Source organism: Triturus cristatus, chromosome 7 (assembly GCF_964204655.1).
Source record: "Triturus cristatus chromosome 7, aTriCri1.1, whole genome shotgun sequence".
In the NCBI taxonomy this organism is placed as follows: Eukaryota; Metazoa; Chordata; class Amphibia; order Caudata; family Salamandridae; genus Triturus; species Triturus cristatus.
In genome coordinates this window covers 1272675443-1272686953 of record NC_140590.1, presented here as the reverse complement: position 1 = coordinate 1272686953, position 11511 = coordinate 1272675443, and the positions used below count along the sequence as shown (strand labels likewise).

The following is an 11511-nucleotide window of genomic DNA, read 5'->3' as shown; positions in this document are numbered from 1 at the left end:
TTTGAGCCAATGGAGAGGTTCCTAGCACCACATTCCTTATTGTAAACTGGTCGATGAATAGTCTTTAAACTGATCTTAATAGGATTATGGTCCCCTTGGGACATTGGAATTACCTTAGCCTTACTAATGCGATCTGCCAGCCCAGGGGATATAAAAATGTAATCAATTATTGAAGAACAATCTCTACCTCTAAATGTGGGCACTAGGGGGACAGTAGGAAAACGGTCCATAACATTCTCCAAGTTATGTGTACTCAAAAAGGTAATTAATTCCGCACCCCTTTGACACCCCAAACCCGAGTTACAATCCTTAAAAGTTGGGCAAGCTTCATTTAGTTTGGCATTAAAATCACCACCCAATACAAGACCAGAAGTGTCGTTAAAATCAGCCCTAGACTCCAGAGTGGTAATAAAGTTAAAAAGGTTCCTAAAATGTATATTAGGTAATGAGCTAAAATCATTGTTATAAAAATTAACCAGAAAAAAACTAGTTTTCTGTTTAAATAATATAGCCTGGAAGTTCTGATTGTTCGTCGATATGACCCTGGTAGAGCCTCCAGCAGAGATATTAATCCAAATGGATAAACCTCCGGAAGGACGGCCCATTCTAGATTTAGTGGCAAGAATATTATGACACTGAAACCCATTAACATGTAAATTGACCGTTGCCCACGTCTCCTGTAACATAATTATGTCTTGACTCTGGATAAAATTGACCCACCCAGGGTCGAGGAGCCTTTGTTGGAGGCCTGCTATATTCCAACTTATAACATTTAAGGTACCTGACCTTGATGCTATGCACTCTAGTGAATTAACAGAATTATCAAAGGTAACAGGTACAGGTGCTAACAGCAGGATAGGGTCCTCTATCAGCGGCAGGGCAGGAAGTCCGTTACTCGGTCTTGGTTGTCAATCAGGGACATCTAAGTCAGACAGAGCCAGGAAGCGATTGGCCAAAGGGAGGGCCATAGGCGTGGGCACACAATTATTGGCGATGGGTTTATAAAAGTGACCAAGGGAAAACATACATATGTTCGTCATAAGCCCTGGCAATAACTCGCGGGTGCGCATTAAAGACTGAACAATATGGGGTCTGCAAAAATTTATAACAATGCAATCCCCGCTGATGTTATTTGCCGATGTGCCCACCCATCCCACTCGCCGCACCATTAAAATTTCATGCAATCTGGCCGGTTCAAAACCCTTGTGTTTCCTTAGCCAGTCCACGCATTTATTACGAAGGTCCACCCATGATTCCTTCTTTGTGTCGGGCAAACAGGGGACTCCGGCTAGAATTATAACATAGGGATGTTGTTTTGAATGTAGCTTCTCACCAATAAGCCACACCCAATCCCTGCACTCCCACCTGGGAGGCAAATAACAAAATGCAAAGACTCTATCACTTTTAGAATAAGGCTTGGGGTTTATTACATAATACTCTCTAAACAAAGGCTATCTCAGATACCAAATGCATAAGATTCAAATATATGTAGCAAACTTACAATCTAAAGGCATGAATCAATAACTGAGCAAACTATAATACTGATGAATAAACAAGCAATAACTGATATAAGATAAGGTACACTGGACGTCCTGCAAGAGATCAGAAAGATATACATATATATAGAGCAGAGGAGTACTCTGGATGTGCACCTCCCACACCACAAAGAAAACACCTCCAATGATCAAAGAACCACACAACTCAATACATCACCTGGTGCATACACTGCCCACTTCTGACTGGGGAAATTACAGCCGGAGATCAGAGCTCAGCAAGCCAGGGTTCAATCCGAGATAGACACGTCTGCCCTCGCTCGGAATCCAAACTCCCAGTTTCTCAGCCTGCAACCCTCAGCTATAAACACACTAGAAGATTCGTGAAAGACCTCCTCCCACCGCCAGAGGAATTTTACCAGAACTGGCCAAGTTCCAAGCAAGCATCTCCATGGCAGTAAGGAGCTCTCAAGTCTCTTCATCCATTCGCACTTCTTCCAGCCTCTGTCTTGACGAAGCTCTCACAAGGCCTTCCACAGTACACTAAACAAAAACAATCGCTCAGCAAAACACCAAGACCTTGAATGTGAATAACCCAAACAACTTGCAAGCACGGCTGTGCACACAGCAGCAAGGCAGAGTCAGACATGAGGCCCTGTCAAAGGCAATAGTCCGCACCTATAATTCTCATCCACACAACTTACAAGCACCACTGTGCACACAGAAAAGTTTGAAGCAAGGTAAAGTCAGAAGGCAGAATGACATTAGACTACGTCAAAGCCAATAGGTCAGAGTCATAATTCACCTAACCCAAATAACATTATACACTTAATCCCTCAGTATACAACATTGAGCACATGTGTGCACCACCACCCACAAGACTGCACCTCAACATCCCATACCTTCTATTCTTGGAAAGACTATTCCACTAAAAGGCAGAACACAATTAAGTCAGTACAGAATGGTGGTGGTTGAGGGTCATCATAGGGTGTCAGACCACAAAAGTGGCTGATTCACTACATTGCACCCCATGACCCTTGATCATCACCATTCACATATGTCAAAAACAAAATCTAATGAAGCACTGCGACTCGTAACTGCAAAAATGAAATCATTGCAAAGCAAATAGCAACTGTATATCATAACTGAAAAACAAAACTATCATTGAAGCACTGCACATCTCAATTGAAAGCAAAATCATTTAAAACCACATTTCTAAATTGAAAGGCACAACTACTAAAAAGCACATGTTGAAACAGCAACTCATGTGTTGAAGTCGCTACACAAAAATACATAATTCAAAACAAATCATGACTAAAAAGCAACTAGTATGGAAATGCTCCATTGCAAAACTGAAAAACTCATCAAAAGTATATGATAATCACTTTAGAGAAAATAAAGTCTGCATTTTCTAAATACATGTAAAAGCAATAACTCAGGTGCTTCTAGAAATAGCTCATAGATATCTGGATACATGTTTAAATGAATACACAAAATAAATGAATCAAGCTTTTGAATGCTCCTAATGCCTCTAATGGTTAAACTGGAAACTCTACTGCCAAACTCATATATGGTAGCAACAGGTTATTACTCTTCAGTCTCTAACTCAGAAAATATCTACTCTGATTGCAGTAAAGCGTCTCTATCTGTTTTTTCTCTCTAAAATCAAAAACAGTCCTTCTGTGTGACAAAACACACAGCCGTCTCCCATCGCATCTGAACTTCACGTTGATAAACCGTTCTGGCAAAGCACATCCTGTAGTTCCCTCTTTTGTTGTTTCTTCACTGTCACACAAGCAGTTACCCTGTGTGAAAGACACACAGCCTTCATGCATGTAAAGTCGACCTCACGTGTGGGAAACAGTTCCACACTTTGCTGATCCCTCTTTGCTTGGAAAGAAGCAGTCCATCTTGCTCTCCGGTATATATCTGCATCTGTATCTCCTTGACAAGGGAGGACCCCATCCAGTCTGGTCAGCCACAGGCATCAGCCGCCACCGTCTGGTCTGGCGATCATTCCAGGCCTTGGGGGGGGGGGGGGGAAGGGGAGAGGGGAGGGGAGAGGGAGGGCCCCACTCACACGGGAGAAGGGAGTCCCACTCACACGCGGAGAACTGGGCGAATCTGAAAAAGAAACAAGCATCACTCTTCTAGCAAAAAACATTTTTCAAAAGCACACTTTTATTTCTACATAGCTGTCTTCTAGCTCTGGGGAATTGTCTAAGAATTCTACCAACGCTTTAGCCTCTGAATTCTTGGTAAAATCTCTCTTTTTCTATACACAGCAAGAAGGGCTGGGGAAGTCTCCTTCTCTCACTTCTCTCACTGCACCCCTCACAGGTGCTGCCCCCCTTCACAAATCTCTGCGGACACTAAATGGCCCCTTGCCAAACATAACAAGCAGAGACTTCTCCGGCTGTCTGTAGCTCACACCTTATCTCCTTCAAGGTCGGAGTGAACTGCACTCCTGCCAACTTTCTTGGACTATCTGCGACTCTCCTCATGGGGGGGGGGGGGCTGCGCCTGTGCAAGCCTCCCAGACATCTATCTCCATGAAGCTGTCCCTGCCTACGGAGGAGAGGAGCTGAGATGGGATGACCCCTCCCGTAGGAATTCCTTCTCGGACTTCACAGAAAGCCCGAGCTCTGCTCAGCGTTGCTGGATGATCTCACTGCAAGCCTCCCAAACATCAATCTGAAAGACGCTTTCAAATGACCCACTTCCAGAACAACTCTTTACATGTCTGAGAGGAAAAACAGCTGTAACCACTCCTTACCTCCAGCAAGACATCACATTCTGTAATCTGAAAATGCTCTCCCATTCTGTCCAACTAATTCTAGCAAATTCTTAACTGACATTAGTCTATCACCTCATGAGAAAAAAAAAAACTAAACTGCTCTTGACATATCAAAAAGAAAAAAAAAACATTGGCAATATCAAAAGTCACATATCAAGTCCCATGCTACTTCTGTAACAATATCTGGGACAGCATCAGTCAAAGAAGGTATATATTTGTTCAGTTAATAATAATCAACTGTCATGCGCCAAGTATTGTCACCACCTCAATCTGTCAAGCCCTGAATGATCTCACTGATCCCTTCACGCACATCTGGCATTCTGTACTGTTTCAAATTAATTTCCTTTATAACATAGGGCACCTTCACTGGGAAATCTTGTGTTTCAAACTCCACTTCAGGACTTTCTATCAAATCCTGTGCAAACAGTTTTTCTGTCTGTACATGCCACTTAATAACCATTGCAATCTCCCATAGGCAAACCACATTTTCTCTACCAGTATCTTGTGGTGCGCAAACGCACAAAATCATCTGCATTTGTCCAGCATCTGAATTTAAAAGTAACCTTTCATGTACCTGCACTTTCCTGTAACTAAAAAGGGCACATTGCTCTTGAATGAACTCACCGTTGGTCTGTTTACCTTCCTTCACATTCCTTTGTAGCTGAAAAACTTCATCAGAAGAATTAATTAAAACTGTCTGTGTAGCTCGTAGACTGACTGCATTCTCTGTAACATTTATCACATCTGAATCATTCTGCCAGGTCAAAGTAAACAGCTTCACAGCCTGGTACACGTTTAATTCTGTCTTCAAAGATATATTTTCAAACTGGGCATCAACTAGCTCTGTTTTTAACTCACTACGTTCTTTTAGCAAATGCTCACATGTTTGATGCATATTAACCAACACATTTAAAATAACACCGCTGTCTCTGTCTAAAATGTCATTAATCTCCTGCTGATTAACACCCTTCATCGCAACTCTGGAGTCTGTAATCTCGGAGTCCCACGTTTCAGAGTTATGCTCTGATATCTTACATTCACTTTGCAACTGAAAACATTTGATATGCATTCCTTAACAAACACTTGAAAGGGATCCAGCCCTTTCTGCTTCACGTAGCAAGCTATTTATAAGCACTTTTTACAAAACACACTTAAACACACACACACCAATTCTAACTCAGCACAATTAGCTCACTTCACGAGCCAGCACATCATATGGGCTACCCCCATGCAAATAAATCAATTGATATCTAAGAGTCTGCTTTCAATTTCTAAAAAACATATTTCTTCCCCTTTTAAATCAATGTTCAGATCCTGCAACCGACTACGCCAAAATGTTTTGAATGTAGCTTCTCACCAATAAGCCACACCCAATCCCTGCACTCCCACCTGGGAGGCAAATAACAAAATGCAAAGACTCTATCACTTTTAGAATAAGGCTTGGGGTTTATTACATAATACTCTCTAAACAAAGGCTATCTCAGATACCAAATGCATAAGATTCAAATATATGTAGCAAACTTACAATCTAAAGGCATGAATCAATAACTGAGCAAACTATAATACTGATGAATAAACAAGCAATAACTGATATAAGATAAGGTACACTGGACGTCCTGCAAGAGATCAGAAAGATATACATATATATAGAGCAGAGGAGTACTCTGGATGTGCACCTCCCACACCACAAAGAAAACACCTCCAATGATCAAAGAACCACACAACTCAATACATCACCTGGTGCATACACTGCCCACTTCTGACTGGGGAAATTACAGCCGGAGATCAGAGCTCAGCAAGCCAGGGTTCAATCCGAGATAGACACGTCTGCCCTCGCTCGGAATCCAAACTCCCAGTTTCTCAGCCTGCAACCCTCAGCTATAAACACACTAGAAGATTCGTGAAAGACCTCCTCCCACCGCCAGAGGAATTTTACCAGAACTGGCCAAGTTCCAAGCAAGCATCTCCATGGCAGTAAGGAGCTCTCAAGTCTCTTCATCCATTCGCACTTCTTCCAGCCTCTGTCTTGACGAAGCTCTCACAAGGCCTTCCACAGTACACTAAACAAAAACAATCGCTCAGCAAAACACCAAGACCTTGAATGTGAATAACCCAAACAACTTGCAAGCACGGCTGTGCACACAGCAGCAAGGCAGAGTCAGACATGAGGCCCTGTCAAAGGCAATAGTCCGCACCTATAATTCTCATCCACACAACTTACAAGCACCACTGTGCACACAGAAAAGTTTGAAGCAAGGTAAAGTCAGAAGGCAGAATGACATTAGACTACGTCAAAGCCAATAGGTCAGAGTCATAATTCACCTAACCCAAATAACATTATACACTTAATCCCTCAGTATACAACATTGAGCACATGTGTGCACCACCACCCACAAGACTGCACCTCAACATCCCATACCTTCTATTCTTGGAAAGACTATTCCACTAAAAGGCAGAACACAATTAAGTCAGTACAGAATGGTGGTGGTTGAGGGTCATCATAGGGTGTCAGACCACAAAAGTGGCTGATTCACTACAGATGTGATGCGGGGGGGAGGTTCAAAGTCACAGTACTGGGCAAGGTCTTCAATGAAACTGGTACAGTGGGTCGTGATCTGGCATCAATGTCCGATGGAAAAGGAGGAACCATCGCCGGGGGAAGTTGTAATGAACCATTGTGTAAGCACTGAGTACTATTATTAACATTGGCTGTCCCAGTACCTAATTTGTCAGTAGAATGTTGGTACCGGACCTTGATATGCAAGGCACAGTGATGGAAAATAAGAAATTTGATATCAAAGATCGTTTGGCTGTTTTACAGGACTTAAATGAACTAAGAAAGAAACAAAGCAACGTGCTCCTGAAGCCAACCATCACTGAGGAAATACCGGCCGTCCCAGCAAGGCCTGTCTGGATCCCAAAGCTTGGTGATCTAGTCAGAGAAAAGATCGCGGACAAGAAGGAATTTGGGCCTTCTTACAGACAACCAGCGCCTGTCCTAGCAATCCACGGATCGAGAACAGTACTTTTACCGCCCCTTGCTGGTAAAAAGGAGAAAAGATTTGTGTCCATCAACCTGATCAAACCACACTATGTGGCCGATACTAAGCAGTAGGCCAAGTGGACTCCACCAATGTAGCAGATGCACTCCTCTAGCTACAGTCCAAGAGGTTCAAACTGAGAGACTCCTCACCTTGGAACATTCTACAGTGAGAAGTAAAGGACTAAGCAACAAAGCTATGGAACTTGTCCCTCTTGAAACCCAAATAACAGTTCGTCCTGATACACATGTCTACAGCGAAGTAATTATTATTATTATTATTAAATTCTTATTAAGCGCAACTGTCACCCCAAGGGCATCCTGGCGCTGGACCATAGGTGAGTCATCAGATCAAATACACTACATTACTTTGGAAAGAGATAGGTCTTTAGCTCCCTTTTAAAGGAGGGGAATTCTTGCTTACTCCTAAGCAACAGAGGGAGAGTATTCCACAGCTTAGCTGCTGTAAAACCAAAGGCACGACCACCCATCCTCACTCTAACAAATTTAGGGACTATAATCAAAAAAGCCGAGGAGGATCTTAAGGGTCTAGCAGCCTGGTACCACGAGAAGAGGTGTTGAAGTGGCAGCGGTCCCAGCCCATGCAGCGCTCTGAACACAACACAGGCAGCTTTAAAGAGAATACGCTGCTGAACAGGCAGCCAATGGAGGTCAGACAGAGCTTCTGAAGATGATGCAGAGCGAGGTCGGTCTAAAGCCAGTTTGGCCGCCATGTTTTGAACCCTCTGCAGCCTACCTACTAAAGACTTAGGTGCCCCCAGAAGTAGTGCGTTACAGTAGTCTAACCTACTGAGTATAGTACTGCGCACCACCTCTATTCGAGCCTGTGGGGGGAGCAACGGCAAGATTTTACGTAGGGCTCGAAGCAGGCCCATGCACGTAGCTATGGTCTTATTCACCGAGGCATTTAGTTGCAGCCCGGCTCAAACACAATCCCCAGGTTACGGGCCGACTCCGCCACTGTCACCGTACCTAAGATAGAGGCTGGCCAGAAACCTTCTGGTAACGTACGGGAGGGCTGATCCAATGAGCAATGAAGCACTTCAGTCTTTGCCCCATTGAATTGGAGTGAGTTGAGTCGGAGCCATTCTGCTGTTTCCGACATACACTGATGGAAAGTGTCCCTCGAAACCGCCTCCTTTCCCTCAAAAGAAAAAATCAGTTGTGTATCATCGGCATAATTGATAACCGAGATGCCGAAGGATTTTATCAAACTGATTAGGGGCCGGAGGTATAGGTTAAAGAGGATCGGGCTGATCGCAGACCCCTGTGGTACACCCTGCTTCACCTGACGTGTGTCTGACCGAAAAGGTGGTAATGCCACTGCTTGCTGCCTATTTTCCTGGTAGGACTCAAGCCAGCCCAGCGCCAGACCACCCACGCCTGCCCCCTTGAGGCGATCCAACAGGACAGCGTGATCCACCGTGTCGAACGCCGCCGACATGTCCAGCAGCACCAAAAATGCTGCCTAACAAGTGATCAACTGGTTCCAGCGAATTCAACAAATGCTGATGCAATTCCATCCATTGACAGAACTGCCTCTGGCTATTTCATGAACTATGATACGTTTTCTGAGGATCCCAGCGAACCTGAAACGACGCCAGCACAAAGAACTTTCAAAGAGCAAGCAACAGACTTTTTTCATCTCCTGAAAAAGACTTATCTGGTTTCACCATGGATTGAACTATGGATTGTTTTGGGAATATTCTTCTTTCTACTTTGGTTAGCTCTGGAATTAACTCTGGGTATACTGATAAATGGAAGATATATTCAAATGGACACAGCAAGTAAAAGAGTGAACTTACTTCTCCAGCCACACAAATCCTCCCATCGTGAAGCAAGAGACTTGTCAGCAGTGAATATCACAGCCGTTCCTGTACATGATGGTATAGTTTGGGACCAAGCTCAATATGACATGTTTGGTCCGTCAGAGCTTTTGAAGATTCCACATATATGTAAGATTTCATTAAGTGACTTTATTACCTCTAGTACCTTTTCTGATGATTGGGACTTCGAGACTGTTAATAATATGATGTCTGATCAAGAGATGTCTACTGTATTCACAAATCATGAATATTTAGAGGGTTCATCAGACTATGAACAAATGTATTGTTATAACCACTATGGTCATCATTTCTTGCATAAATCTGCAACACCTAGAAATGTATTTATGTATAACCAATGGGAACATTGTCCTACACCTCGAAAGGGTAGCTCAAAAACTTTTGCAATGAAGTTTCCATGTTTTTCAGGCTACAATTTGTCTAGTCCGGAAATGTTTTACTTTAAAAATGTGAACAAGACAGGAACGAAAAATATGTTAACCAATACGAAAAAGATTTATTCTGCAGCCTCTATTGCCCAACTGTCTGGACAGGTTTTCGTCTTTTGGAAAGACAACATTGACACAAAATCTGTCTGGGGTACAAAAGATTGGCAAGTACAGGGGGTAGAAGCTTTATTTAGAGCCTGTATCATCTCTGAGCAAATAATGTTTTTGAATGACACTGTCCAGCAAACGGCTTGCCTCGGATTAGCCAGGATCAAAGACATGAACACACCGACTACACCTATACCTGCAAGTAATAGGACTACATGGGGGGAGGTCGATGTACATAATATTTTGCGTCACAACAGATCATATCCAGAATGGAAGCAATGGTTGCTCTGGCCCACAGACACAAACAACTGTCAAAATCGATTCCTGAACAAAACACAGGGTTTCACTATCAATAGGCCAGACCCACGCTATGTTCAAAGACAGCATCCAGGGGTAGTAACAACATACAGTGTAGGGAAACTATACCTTGATTGGCTACAGAAAGCTACACTGAAGGATGTTAAACAACACTTAACTTTACTCCAAGAAGGCGCAGACCTTAGGGAATTCTTGCTAGGACCAAGAAAACCGCGTCAAAAACGTTTCATGTATGCCGGTATCTACGCCGCTTATAATGAAGCATGGAAGGTTACCCAAGCAGACACTGCAGAACCAATACGAGAAATTGATTGTATTAATTTAGAGAAAACTCTCTCTGTAGTAGACAATGGTTTAACAACTCTGTCGTCCAGAATATATTCATTGGCCAGCATTGTGCCTTCTGTCATAGACATCATGGAACAGGATTTGGTCATGTTGCAACATGGTCAGTCTCAGCTACGTTCTATCATGCTATTAGGCTGGATGCTACAAAACTTGTGTGCAGGCTATGTGCCTTGGCGTTTAATCAATACTACGTCCCTGTTTTCAGAATTCAAACTCACTGATAAACAGATCAGACTGGCACAAAGGGGAGCAGACTACACTATGCTGAGCACTGAAAAACTGGAAAAAGTACCATTCACTGTGACAGAAAAATCAGCTACTGAGTGGATCATACATGGTAAAATTACTCTGCCTGTTACAACTTTCCATTTTCAATATTGCCTAAAACATATACCAGTTGGCAAATATGAAAGGTTGGGTAAAGGATACATAAAGACATCCTGGGATTTACCTTACACACATAGATGTTGGAGTGGGGAACGTGAGGTTTTTCTTAGCGGTGAAAACTGTGAACACACACTAAGAGGTTCTCTCCTTTGTCAGGGTATTAACTTACACGGGGCCTGTGATGGTTCCACTACAAACTTATCCTTTCACCTGCAAGGTTTACCGGCTGTAGTGATCCAATTTTTGGCTAACTTTCTAATTGAAGTTACAGTATGTTGAATGATCACAGCTGCTCTGGCATGTTGCCAGGTATTCCATATCTAGTTACGGTTACATCGAGGGTCACTTGTTGTATGCAAGTCTTGTTTCCATAAATAGACACAGTCATGGAGTTGCCTTTGTGGCCTTCACTGAACATCTCTTCTATACGAATTGATACTCGAAGCAAAATAAAAGCCATTCTTTTACAAAAAACAGTGCCACTGACCTCGGCCAGTGAAACCTATGATCTCCAAGTCGCAAGGACTTCTGCGGAGATACATACCCTTTTGTATACAAACTGCCCTGTACATTTCTCGGAAATGTTAGGTCGTATCTTAAACATGTCTGATACGAGCGGTATTATACATGTATTAAAGAACGTGTGTGCAGGACTGTTAGCACCTTTTCAAGCAGTCCTCAGAATTTTTCCAAACTTCGTGCTCTCTGTGTTTGGCGGACTGCCGCT

At 43.1% G+C, this 11511-nt stretch overlaps 1 long non-coding RNA gene across 1 annotated transcript; it reads right to left on the bottom strand.

The window, feature by feature from the left end:
* Nucleotides 1-1402: 1402 nt before the first annotated feature.
* LOC146811807 (uncharacterized) lies at nucleotides 1403-6816 on the bottom strand. Its single transcript, XR_014966780.1, has 2 exons — nucleotides 6028-6816; nucleotides 1403-3617 (listed from the first exon to the last, which is right to left on the bottom strand). It is a non-coding gene; the product is annotated as an uncharacterized LOC146811807 (long non-coding RNA).
* Between the last annotated feature and the right edge of the window lie 4695 nt (nucleotides 6817-11511).